The 18,187-nt window shown below is 38.4% G+C and overlaps 1 long non-coding RNA gene, 1 other non-coding gene and 1 pseudogene across 2 annotated transcripts in view; 1 reads left to right on the top strand and 2 right to left on the bottom strand.

Moving 5' to 3' along the window:
* The window catches only part of LOC144372897 (uncharacterized), a 66,275-nt gene that overhangs the window by 27,480 nt on the left and 20,608 nt on the right, over positions 1–18,187 (bottom strand). Inside the window, exon 2 of the long non-coding RNA XR_013432725.1 lies at positions 12,622–12,801. This is a non-coding gene — a long non-coding RNA (uncharacterized LOC144372897). The remainder of the gene's footprint in view (positions 1–12,621; positions 12,802–18,187) is intronic.
* LOC144372904 (U6 spliceosomal RNA) lies at positions 663–769 on the bottom strand. The gene has a single exon (XR_013432727.1). It is a non-coding gene; the product is annotated as a U6 spliceosomal RNA (small nuclear RNA).
* Positions 3,332–5,762, top strand: LOC144372902 (zinc finger protein 385B pseudogene; annotated as a pseudogene).

The following is an 18,187-nucleotide window of genomic DNA, read 5'->3' as shown; positions in this document are numbered from 1 at the left end:
CTTTTATTCATTCATTGGACAATTTATGTATGACAGATGTTGGGAATCTAGTGGTCAAACAAAAAATCTATCATAATAGGCTTACATTCTGGCAGGAGATGGAATAAAACAATCACAGATGGTAGTAAAAAGGAAGGAATGGTATGAAATATGGCATGCAAGAGGACAAAAGGTAACATTCTTTTTAAAGGTTATCAGGAGCCCTTAAGATTTAATTTTGTCGTCTTTTTTTTTTTTTTGTAACAGACATTGAACCCTGGGTTGCTTTACCACTGAGCCACATCCTCAGCCATTTTTATATTTTATTTAGATACAGGGTCTTGCTCAGTTATTTAGTACCTTGCTAATTTGAACTTGCTGACTTTGAACTCGTGATCCTACTGCCTCAGCCTCCTGAGCTGCTGGGATTACATGTATGTGCCACCATACCCAGCCACATTTACATCTTAAATAACCTGTTAGTTGTCTCAGAAACTCCTCAAACTTGGTTAATTTGAGATTGAACTCTTCATCTCCTTACCTAAAACCTGCTTCTGTGACCATGATCTCCCCCTCAACAGCTAAATTCTCATTTTGCTTAAAACATAAGCATATCATCACTTACAATTCCGGCCTTCTCGCTCACTATGCTTAATACATCACCAGATCTCAATAAATTTTTTAAAAACATGGAATGCTTCACAAATTCACATGTCATTCTTACACTTGGGCTGTGCTAATCTTCTCTGTGTAACTCCAATTTTAGTGTATATGCCGCCGAAGTGAGCACAAGTCTCAATATCTTACCAAATCCTTCCATGTGTCTTTATTATTACTGTTACTACCCTACTCCAGTTCACCATGCTCATTTGCAGTACAGATGATTCTTGACTTAACAATGTTTCATCTTAAACTTTTTTGACTTTATGATGGTACAAGCAAGAGTGCTACACATTCAGTAAGCACCATACTTCAAATTTTGCATTTTAGTCTTTTCCCAGGTGAGGAATAGCCATAGGATAGCCTCTCTCCATGTTGGGTAGTGGCTGTGAACTGCTGCGCCTGGTCAGCTTCAGTTGAGCCTCATGCTACTAAGAGGAAACACAACCATGTCTCTACAGAGTACCCTGTTGCTAAGCTAGGATGTTCGGTAGGTTAGGTATATTCATACATTTCTGACTTATGATGTTTTCAATTTAAGATGATTTTATCAGGATAAAACTCCCATCATAGGTGAAGAAGTAAAAATATAGCTGTGGATGGTAGGCTCAGCCTGGGTAGGAATCCAGCTATGTCACAACTTGTATAACACTGGTAAGTCACTTGTTTGTTTGTTTGTTTGTTTTTGCCTCAGTTTCTGTTTCTGCAAAATAAGAACAATAATACTGTTTATCTCATAGAGTAGCTCTGGATTTGCTGTTTTCTACACACAAAATCAAATGACATATATTAAAATTTGACACCTTACTAAAAACTCTTCAGCTGGTTATCTTAGATAAAGACCAACTCCTCAACACAATTCTCAAGGTCCTACATAACCTGGCCCCTGCCTTCTGGTATCTGTGGCTATGTGGTAGTATCCTTAGATGTCCAATAAAATCGAATTTACCTTATGGGGATATTGTAAAGTTTGAATTAAAACACATGAAATGCTCTTCTTAGTACATGTTCAATAAATATTAACTATAAAATAATTGTTATTACTTTTTGTGTCAGCAATATTGGGTTTCTTTCATCATATTTTTCTTCCTCTGAGTATTTGAACTCTGCTTTAAAACTCCATTCTGCCCTCTTTCTTTTTAAAAAAATTAAGGAAGAATTAATTTTTAATTAATGTTGCAGCATTAATTTGGATATTGCCAAATACTAAGAACCATTTTATTTAAATTGTCTTGTTTTCCCTAGTAAATTTATATGTATTGGCTAAATTTGAATGCAGTCAGCTTATTGGTCATATTAAACATTATGAGTTCATGGGAAAGTCTGGTTAGCTGGTTCAAACCAGTCCTACTCTCCTACTCTTGTTATTTTATGTCCTGCTGCTGAGGGCAAATCTGGAAAAGGAGATAACAGAGATAATGGTAGAATTTTCCATTTTAGAGAACAAGAATAAGTACTATACTTAACACATATTGAACAATAATAGTACCCTATGGAGAGCCTGTAGAATAGAGTTGTAGTACATTCAAAATATATTAAATCCTGTTTTAAAAAAATCTAAGTAAAGCATGTGTCTTCAAAAACTTAAACAGACATTAACTTCATGTTTCTTTGTTTTCTGGCACAAAGTCCAGATATTTTTCCCCTGTCAGGTTTGTAAAAAAAAATAATGTGCAAAAGTATATCACATTTTAATTCTTTTGAGAAGCAGTCTAACAGGAGTTTGGGGAGGTGGTGCTGTTCTGAATAATTCACACCTAACCGAAGATTGTGTGTCTTCTGCTGAGAAAGTGGCTATACCTAGAAGCCAGTGTATTTCAGTTTTCTTGGCAGGAATAGCCAGTGTTCAAAAATGTTCTTACACACACACACAGACACCCGCGCGCGCGCACACACACACACACACACACACACACAGACACAGTTATTTTTAGAGAATGAAGGTTATATAATTGTTTGAAATTCAGTTCTTAGCTTAGAAATTGGGACACTTTAGTTATTAAAAAAAACAATATTTTTTTTAATAACTAAAGTAGGGAGAGCCGGCGCCTGCTCTCCCTAGCTGTGCGCGCGCGCCTGGCAAGGCGGGATTTAAGGCAGCGCTGCTGCGGGAGGCTCTGCAGTGTCAACCAGCCCCGAACAGTCCCGCCTCATCGCTTTAGTGTGTGTGCCTTGCAAGTCTCTCCTTGGTCAACCGTCACCACCATCAGCGCGCGGGAGTGGCGTTGGAGCGTCTAAACCCGGGGGTCCTCGACTAGACGAGGGAGCCGGCAGATGGCTGGTGCGGGCAGGGCGCGCCCGGCGGGCTCCGGGCACACGCGACTCACCTGGGCGAGGCCAGGCGCCCAGGCACTCAGCGCCGGGCCGCGGCCGGGCGTCTGAGCCCCACGCCCGAAAGAGTTGGACAGTTCTGGGGCCGCGCTGCACCCAGCTGTCGCCGTTGCCACCCCCGCCGCTGTCACGGTAGCCACCGTCCGGGGGTGCAGCAGATCGCGGGAGAGCGTCTGCGCGGAGCTTCAGTGCAGCCCTGGCGGGACCCAGGCAACCGCCAGAGCGCGAGCAACAAATTCCAGGTTGGAGGAGCCACTGCCCTACGCGCCTGCAGCCGGCGCGCCGAGATGGTCTACGGTTCAAGTTCATCGAAGATTAAATTGATGTTTATGGGCTGATCTGGAAACCTAAAAGCAATTTGTTTTTCTAAATCTATAAAAAAAATATGCACAATTTCCCATCAACCGACTTAAAAAAGGGGTTTTAGAACACAACCCAATGTATGAAGTACCATCTTGAAGATGGAATTATGAATATGGCAGCTTTTCTACGGGGCTTTGAAGAAAGGGGCATTAAGACCGACAGGCCTGAGGACCAGTTAAGTAAAGAGAAAAAGAAAATTCTGTTCTCCTTCTGTGAGGTGTGCAACATCCAGCTGAACTCTGCAGCCCAGGCCCAGGTCCATTACAACGGCAAATCCCATCGCAAACGAGTGAAGCAGCTGAGCGATGGGCAGCCCCCGCTTCCAGCCCAGAGCTTGGGGACACTGCTGGCCAGCCCCAGCCCCAACACCAGCACAGGCAGTACATGCCATACTATTACCCTTCCTGCTCTTGTGCGCACTCCTACTCTGATGATGCAGCCTTCACTGGATATCAAACCATTTATGTCTTTTCCAGTGGACGGTAGTTCGGCTGTTGGGCTCTTTCCAAATTTTAACACAATGGATCCTGTGCAAAAAGCAGTCATTAACCACACATTTGGAGTATCCATTCCCCCAAAGAAGAAACAAGTTATTTCTTGTAATGTCTGTCAGCTTCGCTTTAACTCAGATAGCCAGGCCGAGGCCCACTACAAAGGAAGTAAACATGCCAAGAAGGTCAAAGCACTAGAGGCAACGAAAAATAAACCCAAAATGGCTTCTTCCAAGGACAGCGCAAAGGCTAATCCCAGCTGCTCCATCACTCCAATCACAGGCAACAGTTCTGACAAATCAGAAGATAAAGGAAAGCTGAAAGCCAATAGTTTCAGTCAGCCATCATGCTCTGAAAGTGGCTCATTTCTCCTCAAATCTGGCACAACTACCCTGCCACCTGGGACAGCCAAAAGCACAAATGGAGCACCAGGGTCTGTTGCTGAATCCGAAGAAGAGAAATCCAAAAAATTGCTTTATTGTTCACTATGCAATGTGGCTGTGAACTCCCTGTCACAGCTAGAGGCACACAACACAGGATCTAAACACAAGACCATGGTTGAGGCTCGTAATGGAGCTGGTCCAATTAAGTCCTATCCTAGACCTGGATCAAGATTAAAGATGCAGAATGGCAATAAGGGGTCAGGACTACAGAACAAGACATTTCATTGTGAAATCTGTGATGTTCATGTTAACTCGGAAATTCAACTCAAACAGCACATTTCTAGCCAGAGGCATAAAGACCAGTTGCAGGGAAGCCACTGAAGCCGAAATACAGCCCTTACAACAAACTCCAGAGGAGCCCAAGCATTTTAACAGCAAAACTTGCATTCCAGAAAGATATGATGAAACCTTTGGCCCCAGCCTTCCTGTCTTCACCCCTGGCAGCAGCAGCGGCTGTGTCCTCTGCACTGTCACTGCCATCCTGGCCATCTGCCTAGCTCTTCCAGGCTCCAGCCATCCCTCCAGCTCTCCTGAGGCCAGGGCACAGGCCCATTTGTGCCACTCCGGCCTCCATCCTGTTTGCCCCATACTGACATCTGCGAGTCCCAAGACCAGCCAGGCCAGTAGGAAAGTCGAGAAGCCAAGCCAAAAGGATTTCAGCAACTTGAGCATTTTGTGTTACAGTAAGTATCCCACCTACCCACAAAATGCAGCCTACCACCTGAAACCCCAGCTTCAGTGAAAAACAAATCACTAGATTCAAGAGTGCTTTTATGGACTGATCAAATCATTTTGGAATGTGAGCAGCACAGGTTCCCTCTTCCCTCCCCAACTCGACCCCATTTAATTGGTGTATCTGAGAAATCTGGGTTCTTGAAAATGTACAGTCAGAAAGTAAAGAAAAAGAAAACCAGTCTCTGTTTTCCCATGGGTATAATCTGTCTTAGAACAATATGGAATATTTTCCTGACAGACTTGAAAACTAGGATCTTCCTCAGATGTCTGTAAATAGCTCTGGAATCCAACCAGGCATATTCTAGTGTGGAAGAAAAATAGAACACAAGTGCTTACTTGTGAATACCATCTTACCAACGGATCACGTTTTCTTTTTGGTGTACTCTTGTCGACAGGGACTGTGTACTGTTTTAGACCCAAGTACTGTTGTATCCTGTGTAGTACTAGATTGTATCTCTTGTCTGAATTCAACATCTTTAGTTGCTGTGTAAATGTTAGGAAGCAAAATAGCTTTGAATTTCTCGTTAAGAGAACAAAAGATAATGTATTTTCTTTATTTCATATTTTATTTGGAGATATTTAAACAAAATAGAAAGCCATATAACATAGCTATAATTACTATCTGTTTGCTATTTTTGTCTAACTTATTTTGTAGCTTCCTCACTGGTTTGAGTTGCTAAGCAAATATATACAAACACAAAAAGAGCTTCCTAAATTGCACATTTTGGCACCTCCTGTGCATTCTGCAAGAAGAAAATGAATCCATGTATTTCTACGTAATTATCTTCATATTTAACTTGTTTTCATTTGTAATGATGCTTCATAATTTTGTGGCTCCCTAATGCAATAATGTACAGAAGATATAAAATTTATAATTGAACAATTTGTCTTTGTGTTCACTGAATATGTTGCAGGTCATGCTCCCATGCCCCCCTTTCGAAGTTGGTATCAACAAGACTAGAATATTTGTGATATCAGGGGCAAAAAGTATCATAAAACAATAAAATAGTGAATTCTTTTAGAGCATCTATATCTGCAATCTGTAAATGGTAAAATGTGTATTTTTTAAATGTACCTTTTCAATAAAAGCATCAAAAATAAAAAATAAATAAAATAAAATCACTTGAAAAAAAATAACCACTCATTTTAATGAAACACACACACATACACACACACACACACACACATAAAAGCAGATGTATTGTCATTTTATAGAACTATAATGCTCATCCCACAACACATACACATATATAACAAAAAGTAGAAAATATTCCTATTATCAAAATAAACTTTTAGTATTTTACATTTTTCACTTTAATCTGGTTTTAACTCTGTGTTCTTAGGGAACACTATTTTTATATTATTTAGACTTCATTATAAAGGAAAAGACCAGGAAATCAACCACACTATGAGGTATTAAATGTTAGACTTAGGCATTAATTTTGTTTTGTTTATAAGATTATTTTAACTCTACTAAATTAAAATTCTGAATAGGGGAAGAGGGATGAGAAAGTAAAAAGAACAATAATCGAACCCCTCATATTTATCAGGGCCTGATTTTTTGTTTTTAATTTTTAGACAAATTGCTTAGGCAATTTTGAGACAAATTTGCTAAACTCTCCAGGCTGACCTCAAATCCTCCTGCCTCAGCCTCAGAAGTAGCTGGGATTACAGGAATGTGCCACCTTGCCCAGCTCAAGGCCTGCTTTTTATATGTATCATTTTAGCCAATATTCTGAATTGTATTAAAATATAGCCATTATTAGTATTTACCATATGCTAGGCACTATGCAAAGGGATTTACATTTCATCTCTCATATAATCTCACTGTTACTTTATAGTGTAACTGATATTACCATATTAAAAACAAAATAATCAAGGATGAAAAAAATCTCATTTGCTCAAGGTTTCCAAATCTGGAAAATTAAGTAGAGAGTAAAATAAAGTTTAACTTTGACTAATTACAAATGCTATGTCATTTTTGGCATTAACTTTTAAAGGATATTTCCCTGGAATTCAAGAGACATTTTTTACTGTTATAACTGAGAATGTACATTGAGAGGAAGCTTCTGGGATGCCTATAATGTTGTATGTCATGATTTGAATAGTGGTTATATAGATATGTTGAATTTGTCAAAGTTCATTGGCTTTTTCTGTATATATGTTATATTCAATAAAATACTTTTAGTAATTCATAATTAATATAGAAAATGTGAAAAACAGAAAAGCACAAAGTGGGGCAGGGGAAACACCAGTAAGTTCACTACTAAAAAATGAATAATTTTAGAAGTTGATTCATTTAGGAGGAAATTTGGGAATGCATGTATCTTATTATCTTAAAGCAATTTGAGGCAAAAGAACTACAAAGGAAGTTCTCCTATTTAAAATTTTTTTTGTTACTAAAAAGAAATATAACCATATATGAAAAATTTTTGAACAAGTGAAAATTGCTCCATAATCCCATTTCTACTATAACCACTTTTAATATTTTGGTAAATTGAATGATATTCTCATGACATAAATCATCAACATTATCTTGTGTATAAATAAATTCTTGAAAAGGAAAAAAAGGTAATAAAGTTAAATGACGAATCAAAACAGTGCTTTTTGCATATATATGGTAGTCTAGGTTATCTCAATTTAATTATGTTTCATAGTCTGTTATGAATTGAGTTGAAGGATGAATCAGCACAAGTCTACATTAGAGAAAAACAGCTAATATTCAAACCTGTAAGATTACTTAAACCCCTCAGATAAAAAAAAAGTGGTTATTGAATAATTGTCTCCTTGGTACTCTGGTAGATCAAATGAGAAGAGTCAACCTGTTAATTAACAAAAAAAATCCCTGAATTAGCAGGCAGGAAATCTAGGTGCTACTTTTGGCTTCGGCACTCAGAATCTCATTGTGGACAAGAATCAATTTCTTTGGACTTTTGTTATTTGAGTTGTAAATGAGAAAACTGGGTTGTATCTCAAAGGACACTTAGCATCCAAAATAATCTATGACACAGGGAATACACCAGGCCCTGATCAACTTCTTATTGTACTAAAGGATAAATTCACAAAATGGAAACATTCAATAACAGAGAAGCTAGAGCTTGCTATCTTTATTTGCAACTAGACCAGATAAAATGTGTTTCCTGTTCTTTGCACAAGTATCCATGGGAAGAGGGGGAGGCCAGAGAGGACAAGGACAGGATGTCCTTCCCTTACATATCACTCATCACCCTATATTTCTACGTTTCCCCCCCCCATGGACATCAGTTCTGATATCCCAAAAGATCATCCTATGTAACAGATGATTACAAGTAACTTTTTAGGTTGAAGAAATCAGTGCCCAATAATTTCATTTTCAATTCTTAAGTGTTTTTCCTTCCTTTGTCCCTTCGTTGTAGTGAGTTTTTTTTAGTAATATAATAATATCAAGGTATTCAGAAAAGAAAAACATTTACAAAACGTCCATTTAAAAGGAATGGACTTGGGTGTGCCTTTGGTAGATTGATAGTGTTGCTAGTATGCAAGTGAAATGTGGAAGAAACTGGGAACCTGACAAGTGAGAAAGGAGAGGTCCCTAGATGCCCAAGGGAGATCTGGTCTGGAGCAGAAAGGGACTTTGTTCTTTCACATAGTGTAGTTTTTTTTTTTCTTATTAATTGTTTTAATTAGCTATGTATGACAGTAGGGTGCATTTTGATATATTGAACACATATGGAGGATAACTTCTCATTCCTTTGGCTGTATATGGTGCTGAGTCACACCAGTAGTGTAATCATACGTTTATATAGGGTAATAATAATGTCAGTGTAGTTTCAAGGCATTGTGTGTGTGTGTGTGTGTGTGTGTGTGTGTGTAAAATCTCAATCTCTGATGATAGGAACTCTGAACTGTGTCATCTATCTTTACAGCTCCAGGGCGCGGGATATAACTGACAAATCAAAATATCTGCTCTATTGAATTGAGCAAAAATCTCGGGGAGTGGGGGATGATAGGAAAAATGAGACCGAAAAAACATATAGCATGTCTCATTTCCACTCTCCTGCCATGCTACATGTTACTTGATATCTGAAATATTTACAGGATTCACTGCAGGATTACTACAAAGGGAAATGTACTTCAGATGAAAGAGTTTTTCTGGAGACCTCAACAAACTGGAAATGGGAACAAGCCTCAGGAAGCCGCTGTGTTGTCTCAGGGAAGAGATGACCAGAGTTTCCTGTAAATGAAAACTCATCAGGCAACAGGCTTGAGCCCCTCGGGTAAAAAGGCAAGCGCGACGGCGACAGCGACCCGGAGTGGGCCAGTGGAAGGTCTTGGAGTACCGAGAAACTCCCGACGTCGGGGCTAACGAGAGGACGGAGTGCGGCCGGTGGGAGGACCAACGTCCTGCAGGTGGACAGTACAGCTTGCTTTGAGCTTTTTTTATTTTTAAAAAACAAAATGATCAGGAAGCTCTAAAAGATGTACAACTCGGGCTGATATGTTAGCGTGATACTTCCCTGAGTGTGCTTACAACTGGGAGTGCCGACCATGAACTTCCGCAGCTTTTGCCCCCGGGCGGGCGCGGGGCACAGCTCCGCCTAGCCCATACGTGGAGGAAATACGCGCTGGGCGCTTCCAAGGCCCCTCGATGGACATCCGCGGGCGCGGGGCACAGCGCCGCCTAGTTTCGTTGGTTGGGTAATGTAAGATATTAAGTGAGGCTGTTTAAGCCAGAGCTGAAATTGTGTGCTTAACCTCAGAATTAGCTCTCTAGCACCCAACTAGGTCTCTGTTCCTGGTGGCCTTATAGAGCACAAACTATTCCAGCAGGCATCCCTTCTTGAAGGAAGTCTTCCTGACTTCTGAGACCAGACTAGGTGTTTCTCTTCTGGGTTCCCAGTGAACTCCATTCATGTCTCCATTGTATCACATGCATTGTTTTGGAAGTGTCACCATGTGTTTCTGACTTACCCATGGTTTTGTGAGTTCCTGGAGAACATATGCACTGACTTTTTTTTGTTGGTAGCCCTGGTACGTGCCACAGGACCTTGGCACACAGTGGGTGCTCAGTGAGGGCATACTTGAAAAAGGTGGATTTCAGAACGTATCCAGTCTTGTGTATTCATAGTTCCATGGCTCTCTGAATCATGTTTTCCTAGCTTGGGTGCTGGGGCTGTACTACTGGGTTTGATTGGCATACCAGATAGCAAGAGAGGCAGCAGTGGGAAGTGTTTTAAGATGGGAGTTTGAGTGCTAATAGATACCCTACTATTCAGGGTCACTCACAGGAAGACTAAGGAGAATAAGGGAGGCCTGAGAACAGTACTTTCTGTTTCTCTCTCTCCCTATCTAATCATTGTGTTTTTCAAAGTATCTTAATCAATCTGTAATCCCAGTTCCCACCCAAGATGAGAAAGTAACTTCAGGAAAGTGGAGGTATTTTTTGACTCATTCTCTAGTAAGTTTCCAGGGCTTAGGGCAATAGTTAGCACCAAGTTAGTACTGATTAATAGCTGTTGAATAAATACTCAGTTAGGTTCCTCATTCCTATCACTAAAGCTTCTTTTAGTTTTAATGGTATGTGACCCAGGGCCTATTATGGGAACTTGACTTAAAGCATCTTATCAACCTGCCAGGCATATTAGAGAGAAAATGAGGATGAGGGGAAAAGGTATACTCAAACATTGTCCATGGGACTGCAAATTAGTACAAGCACTATGGAAAGCACTATGGATATTCCTCAAAGGAACCACCAAATGACCCAGTTAACTTACTTCTTGATATTTATCCAAAAGATATAAAATAAGCACACTATATGGATGCAGCCACATCAGCATTTATAGCAACACAATTCACAAAACATAGTTATGGAACCAGCCCAGGTGCCTGTCAACACATGAATGAATGAAGAAAATGTGGTATATCTATGCAAGGGAGTTTTATTCAGCTATGAGTAAGAATGAAATGATGGCTATTATTAGTAATTGAATGAATGAATGGAATTGGAAAACATCATGATAAGTGAAATAAGCCAGACTGAGAAATTCAAGGGACATGTTTTTCTTATATATGGAAGCTAGAGCATAATATGAAAAAAAACTTAAAAAGAAGAGTGGATCCCAGAAAAATAGAGAGATCAATGGTGTAGAGAAGGAGGGAGAAGGCCCAGACAAAGAGAATAATGGTGAAATGAAATTGATCAAATTATGCTATGAATACCTATGAATATACCACATTGAAGTCCACCTTTGGGTATAGCTATACAGCACCAATTTAAAAAGAAGCAATAAGTAAAGAGAAGGAAGACCAGCAGAGTAGAGGAAGGAGAACAGGTATGGGAGTAGGGGAAGGAAAAAAAGAAGTACTGGGGAATGAAATGGGGAAATTATATTTCATGTATATATGATTATATATCTATTATATAAACTATAATGCACCAATAAAAACATTAAAAAACAGTTTGACACTCTCTCCTAAAGCTGAATGTAACCCTTAACCTAATTTCACTCTTAGATTGCACATGGATAAGATTGAATAGATGTAAGAATGTTCATGAAAGCACAGTTCATAATATCAATAACCTATGAGTAACCCAGACAACCATAAAAGGAAGTGTTGCTGAATAAATTCTGATATATTCATATAATAAAATATTATAGAAAATCTAAACCAAATGCCTGCCACATGCATCACCAGGGTGGATCTTACCAATATAACTAAGGCCTACAATTACACATTCTTTTTTAAAGTTAAAACAACATGTATGCATATACATACTTTTTAAAATATGTATAACACAAAGAAGATTTTATTTATTTATTTATTTATTTATTTATTTATTTATTTATTTATTTATTTATTTTTGTGGTGCTGAGGATTGAACCCAGGGCCTTGTACATGTGAGGCAAGCACTCTACCAACTGAGCTGTATTCCCAGCCCCCACAAAGAAGACTTGATAAGATCCTTTGGAAAAGAATTCCAGAGAATATTAATCACATAACTCAGGATGAGGGTTCACTTTGTCTTGGGAGAAAGAGGAAAATGAGATGAATGTGGATCAATAAGTTTGTCGTATGTTTTAATTTCTTGTCAAGATCCTACAATTTTTTTGGCAGTGGGGGGAGGGGGAGTTTCAGGAGTTTTTCCTTCATTGAAAATAACAAAAAAGGTCATTGCATAGATCAATGCATGCTTTGTGGACCACATAGTGTGAGGGGCCCAATTATAAAAGCATCTATTTTGCTGGGGATGTGGCTCAAGAGGTAGCGTGCTTACCTGGCATGCGTGCGGCCCAGGTTCAATCCTCAGCACCACATACAAACAAAGATGTTGTGTTTGTCAAAAACTAAAAAATAAATATTAAAAAATTCTCTCTCTCTCTCTCTCTCTCTCTCTCTCTCTCTCTCTCTCTCTCTCTCTCTTTCTCTCTTTTAAAAAAAGCATCTATTTTAAACAGAAGACAGATTTGAAGATTAGGGAAATAAGGTTATTATAAGAAACACAGGAGGTTTGAGTCTGGACCACAGATTAATAATTCAATTCAAAGGGCCAAATAGAAGGTTCAGAGCTAGTGCTAAAAAGACCCATTATGAAACTTATCTCCACCACAGCTTTCAGGAGTACATCACAAAAGACCCACCTGAAAAATGTATTTTCTTTTGTAAATATTTTCTTCCATTTTCCAGATCGCACATGAACCCAGCTCAGTAAAACCAGGGAGTGACTTGGAGATCTCCAGCAATGGAGGGCATGGATTCCTTGCTTTTCACAACTGAACTCTCCTGTCTGCTTCAAAGACTCCTCTCCTGTTCTCTTCTTCCTACAAGGTATTAAATGTGAAATAAGGTCTTGCTTGGCACATTGTCGCAAAGTATCCTTTTGCAACTTCTGTAACCCATGCTTACAGCACCACAGAGCTCTGTAATGCATATTGGAGTGCTGGGAACACAGGATACTTCCAGGCAACGAGTTATTTGTTTGCTGCAGTCTGGCTGGGCACAAATCACCAGCCACTCAAGCAGGAACAAACTTTATTTCTGAACTCCACCAGCACACTCCACACACGCTCCCTGGAAATTCTCCAGAATGCCACCCATGTGGTTCCTCCAGGAATGCCACACACCAACACACACACACACACACACACACACACACACACACACACACACACACACACCACTGATTGAGCAATTAGAAGACTAACAAAGCCCTCCTACATAGATGGCCCCCTTGTTAAATGATAAACTCTCCAGTTGGCTAGGATGCAAACCTTGAATTTCTTTGCCAAAAGACAGCAGCAAGGTCTAATGCTGGTCATATTAGAATCCAAAGGGAAAAGGGGAAAATGAAAGACATAATTAAGTCTTTTGGGATAAGTTAACCATCAAAATTAAAGAAACACAGACCTTTCCCATAAAGTTAGCCATCAAAAGCAGATATTCACAAGAGTATACCTCTAGAAAGAGAAAGAAAAAGTCCCTTTTCCTGTCTCTTATGGGCATTTTATCCAAAAGGAGAAAAATCCCACATACTTTTCAGGAACTCATAGGACATTCATGCGTAGACACATGTTCATATTTTTCTAATTGAGATTATTTATATTAAAAGAAGCCTGAACCTTCCCTGTGCTGGTGACTACTCATTCTTTGAGTGACTCTACTTGCCAAACTACTTCATTTTTTGTTGTTTTGTTTTCCATCTAGGTCCTGTGTTCATTTTCCCTTAAATTAATATGCTTGATAGTAAGCGGGTCTCCAACCGTGAAGTAATTTCTCATGTGCATGTTTTGCAGGCACTGCTGATAGCCAGCTCTTAAGTGAAGTCATGCTGTCGACTTGACCCAACTTGCCTCCACTGAAACACGAGGACACAAACAGCCACACTATGGCTGCCTGAGGTGGGGTGGGGCAGAGTTCACAGAAGATGCTTCTCTTTCCTTGGCTACCTAACATTTCTCCTGACCACTTGGAATTGGTTGTCAACCTAGGATTCACCCCTTCCTGCTGCTACAATTCCCTTTGAAGAGTGGGGTGTTGTGTGAAAAAATAAGTAACACACTTACCAACACATGTTCTGGGAAACTGGGATCAGTGTTTGATGATACAAGATCAGGATCCCTGCAGGCTGGTGTCTTTTACGGGTTTGCATCCACACACAATAGAACAAGGGTATGGATGGAAAAAGGAGAGCTACCTGGAGCTTAAGATACAGCACACTGAAGATGGGTTGTGGCTAGGTGTTTTTACCTCTACTAATCTGGAAATTGTATTATTATTTTTTCTTCTTTTTCTCTCCACAATTATCTGAAGCAGACACATTAACACCACATTGAAGAAGCAGCTCAATTATTTGTGTTAATTTGTTTTCCACAGCAAACATGAGGGCTGCTCTAAAATAAGAGAAATAACTTCAAACTTAGGCATTTTCATAAATTTAGTTTAAAAAGTCATTGTATTACATTTTACCAATTTGATATCCAGCTTTACATACAGTAACAGACATATACATCTTGTAAAATCAAATCTTTATCTTTGTAAATCATTTGGAAGTCTAAAAGAAAAACAAACAAATGAAAAAAGAAATCACTTGCCCCAAAAGAGGAGTTACAAACTTAAAATCTTTCAATGAATAGTAACTATTATGACGTCATTCATTTGGAGTTGGCAAAGATTTCAATGAATAAAGCTCCATTTTCTCCCTAGGGTTATGTAATATATTGTAACTCACAGTCAGCTAAAGGTCAAGAAATAAAAAAGCTATTTGTAGGTGTAACATAATAACAGTAGCACTGGTGATAATAATAGTCATTGTTGCTTCAGTCATTCTCTCTGAGAAGCATTTGCCAGGCACTGAAATCAATGCTCTGTGTATAATATGGCAACCAGCCTTCAAGCATATGTTATCCTGTTTTTAATTAGAAATATATAATATTTGTCAAGAGCAATTAACCCTCACATAGGAAAAATATGAAATCAATATTGTACAAATTAAGTAATTTAAAGCAGATAGACAAAGGACAAAATAATTTTCATTTATTTATGTTCAACACAGCATTTACAAAAGAAAACTATATCAGGAGAAGATAAAATATTACAGAAAGTTTAAAAAGATAAATAGACCACTAGCCATGCTAACAAAGAGAAGAAGAGAGAGAACCCAAATTACTAGCTTATGGGATGAAAAAGGCAATATCACAACAGACACTTCAGAAATACAGAAGATAATTAGAAATTATTTTGAAACCCTATACTCTAATAAAATAGAAGATAGTGAAGGCATTGATAAATTCCTTAAGGCATATGAGCTGCCCAGATTGAGTCAGGATGATATAAACAACCTAAAAAGACCAATATCAAGTGAGGAAATAGAAAAAGCCATCAAAAGACTACCAACCAAGAAAAGCTCAGGACCAGACGGATACACAGCAGAGTTTTACAAGAACTTTAAAGAAGAACTAATACCAATACTCTGCAATCTATTTCAGGAGATAGAAAAAGAGGGAGTACTTCCAAATACATTCTATGAGGCCAACATCACCCTGATTCCCAAACCAGATAAAGACACCTCAAGGAAAGAAAACTTCAGATCAATATCCCTAATGAATTTAGATGCAAAAATCCTCAATAAACTTCTGGCAAATCGGATATAAAAACATATCAAAAAGATAGTGCACCATGACCAAGTAGGATTCATCACTGGGATTCAAGGCTGGTTCAGTATACGGAAATTAATAAATGTAATTCACCACATGAATAGACTTACAGATAAGAACCATATGATCAACTCAATAGATGCTAAAAAGCCTTTGACAAAATACAGCACCCGTTTATGTTCAAAACAATAGAAAAATTAGGGATAACAGGAAATTACCTCAAAATGATAAAAGCTATATACAATAAGCCTCAGGCCAGCATCTTTCTCAATGGAGAAAAATTGAAGACATTCCCTTTAAAATCTGGAACAAGACAGAGATTCCCTCTCTCACCACTTCTATTCAACATAGTTCTTGAAACACTAGCCAGAGCAATTAGACAGATGAAAGACATTAAAGGCATAAATATAGGAAAAGAAGAACTTAAATTAGCACTATTTGCCAATGACATGATCCTATACCTAGCAGACTCAAAAAATTTAATCAAAAAACTTCTAGAAATAGTAAATGAATCCAGCAAAGTGCAGGATATAAAATCAGTACCAATAAATCAAAGGCATTCCTGTATATCAGTGACAAATTCTCTGAAATGGAAATGAGGACAACTACTCCATTCACAATATCCTCAAAAAAAAATACTTGGAAATCAACTTAACAAAAGAGGTGAAGGAGCTATACAATGAAAACTACAGAACCTGAAAGATAGAAATAGAAGACCTTAGAAGATGGAAGGATTTACCTTGCTCATGGATTGGTAGAATTAATATTATTAGGATGGCCATGTTACCCAAAGCACTTTAGAGATTCAATGCAATTCCCATCAAAATCCCAATGACATTCCTGCAGAAATGGAAAAAGCAATCATGAAATTCATCTGGAAAAACAAGAGACCCAGAATAGCTAAAGTAATTCTAAGCAGGAAGAGTGAAATTGGTGGTATCACAATTCCAGATTTTAAACTATACTATAGAGCAATAGTAACAAAAACTGCATAGTACTGGCACCAAAACAGGCTTGTAGACCAAGGGTACAAAATAGAGGACACAGAGACAAATCCACAAAATTAAAACTACCTTATATTAGACAAAGGTGCTAAAACCATGCAATGGAGAAAGAATAGCATCTTCAACAATGGTGCTGGGAGAACTGGAAATCCATATGCAACAAAATGAAATTGAATCCCTTTCTCTCACCATGCACAAAAGTCAACTCAAAATGGATCAAGGAGCTAGGAATTAGACCAGAGACTCTGCATGTAAAAGAAGATAAAGTTGGCCCTAATCTTCATCACATGGGGGCAGGGCCCAAATGTCTTAATAAGACACCTGTAGCACAAGAGTTAAAACCAAGAATCAACAAATGGGAAAAATTTAAACTAAAAAGTTTTTTCTCAACAAGAGAAACAATATCTGAGGTGAATAGGGAGCCTACATCCTGGGAACAAATTTTTACCCCCCAAACATCAGATAGAGCTCTAATCTCAAAGAACTAAAAAAGTTAAACAACAAAAAAGCAAATAACCCAATCAACAAATGGGACAAGGACTTGAAAAGAAACTTCTCAGAAGAGGACATACAATCAATCAACAAGTACATAAAAAATGCTAATTATCTTTAGCAATCAGAGAAATGCAAATTAAAACTACTCTAAGATACCATCACACTCCAATAAGAATGGCAGCCATTATGAAGTCAAAAAAGAATAAGTGCTGGCGAGGTTGCGGGGGGAAAAAAGTACACTCATACCTTGCTGGTGTGAATGAAAATTGGTGCAGCCAATTTGGAAAGCAGTATGGAGATTCCTTAGAAAGCTGGGAATGGAACCACTATTTGACCCAGCTATTCCCCTCTGGGGCTAGAGCAAAAAGACCTAAAAAGAGCATACTACAGGACACAGCCACATCAATGTTTATAGCAGCACAATTCACAATAGCTAGAATGTGGAACCAACCTAGATGCCCTTCAATAGACGAATGGATTAAAAAAATATGGCATTTATACACAATGGAATATTACTCAGCACTAAAAAATAACAAGATCATGGCATTTGCAGGAAAATTGATGGCATTATAGCAGACTATGCTAAGTGAAGTGAGTCAAACCCTGAAAAACAAATGCCAAATGTCTACTATGATATAAGGGGGATGACTTAAAATGGGATAGGGAGGAAGAGCATGAGAAGAAGACTACCACTAAATAGGAAAGAAAGGTGGGAGGGAAAAAGAGGTAGAAGGAAAGTTGCACAGAAGATGGAAGGAGAAGCACATTGTTATACAGAATACATATATGATGTTCTAATGAGAAAAAGAAAAAAAGTGTGTCACATTGGATTGGATACACAGAAAGGATGGGAGAGGAGGGGAGGAGTAAGGAGGATAGGAAGGGCAGCAGAATAAAATAGACAATATGATTGATGTATGTACACTCCATGTATGTATTATATGTAAAAATACATTCTGCTGTCATGTATGACTAAAAAAAATTTAAAAATAAAGTAAAAAAAATGACAGTACAATGATATAAAATAACAGTTCTTATTTAACCAGTTGTTTAAT

Source organism: Ictidomys tridecemlineatus, unplaced genomic scaffold (genome assembly GCF_052094955.1).
Source record: "Ictidomys tridecemlineatus isolate mIctTri1 unplaced genomic scaffold, mIctTri1.hap1 Scaffold_186, whole genome shotgun sequence".
Classification (NCBI taxonomy): domain Eukaryota; kingdom Metazoa; phylum Chordata; class Mammalia; order Rodentia; family Sciuridae; genus Ictidomys; species Ictidomys tridecemlineatus.
This window is presented reverse-complemented; position numbering and strand designations above follow the sequence as displayed.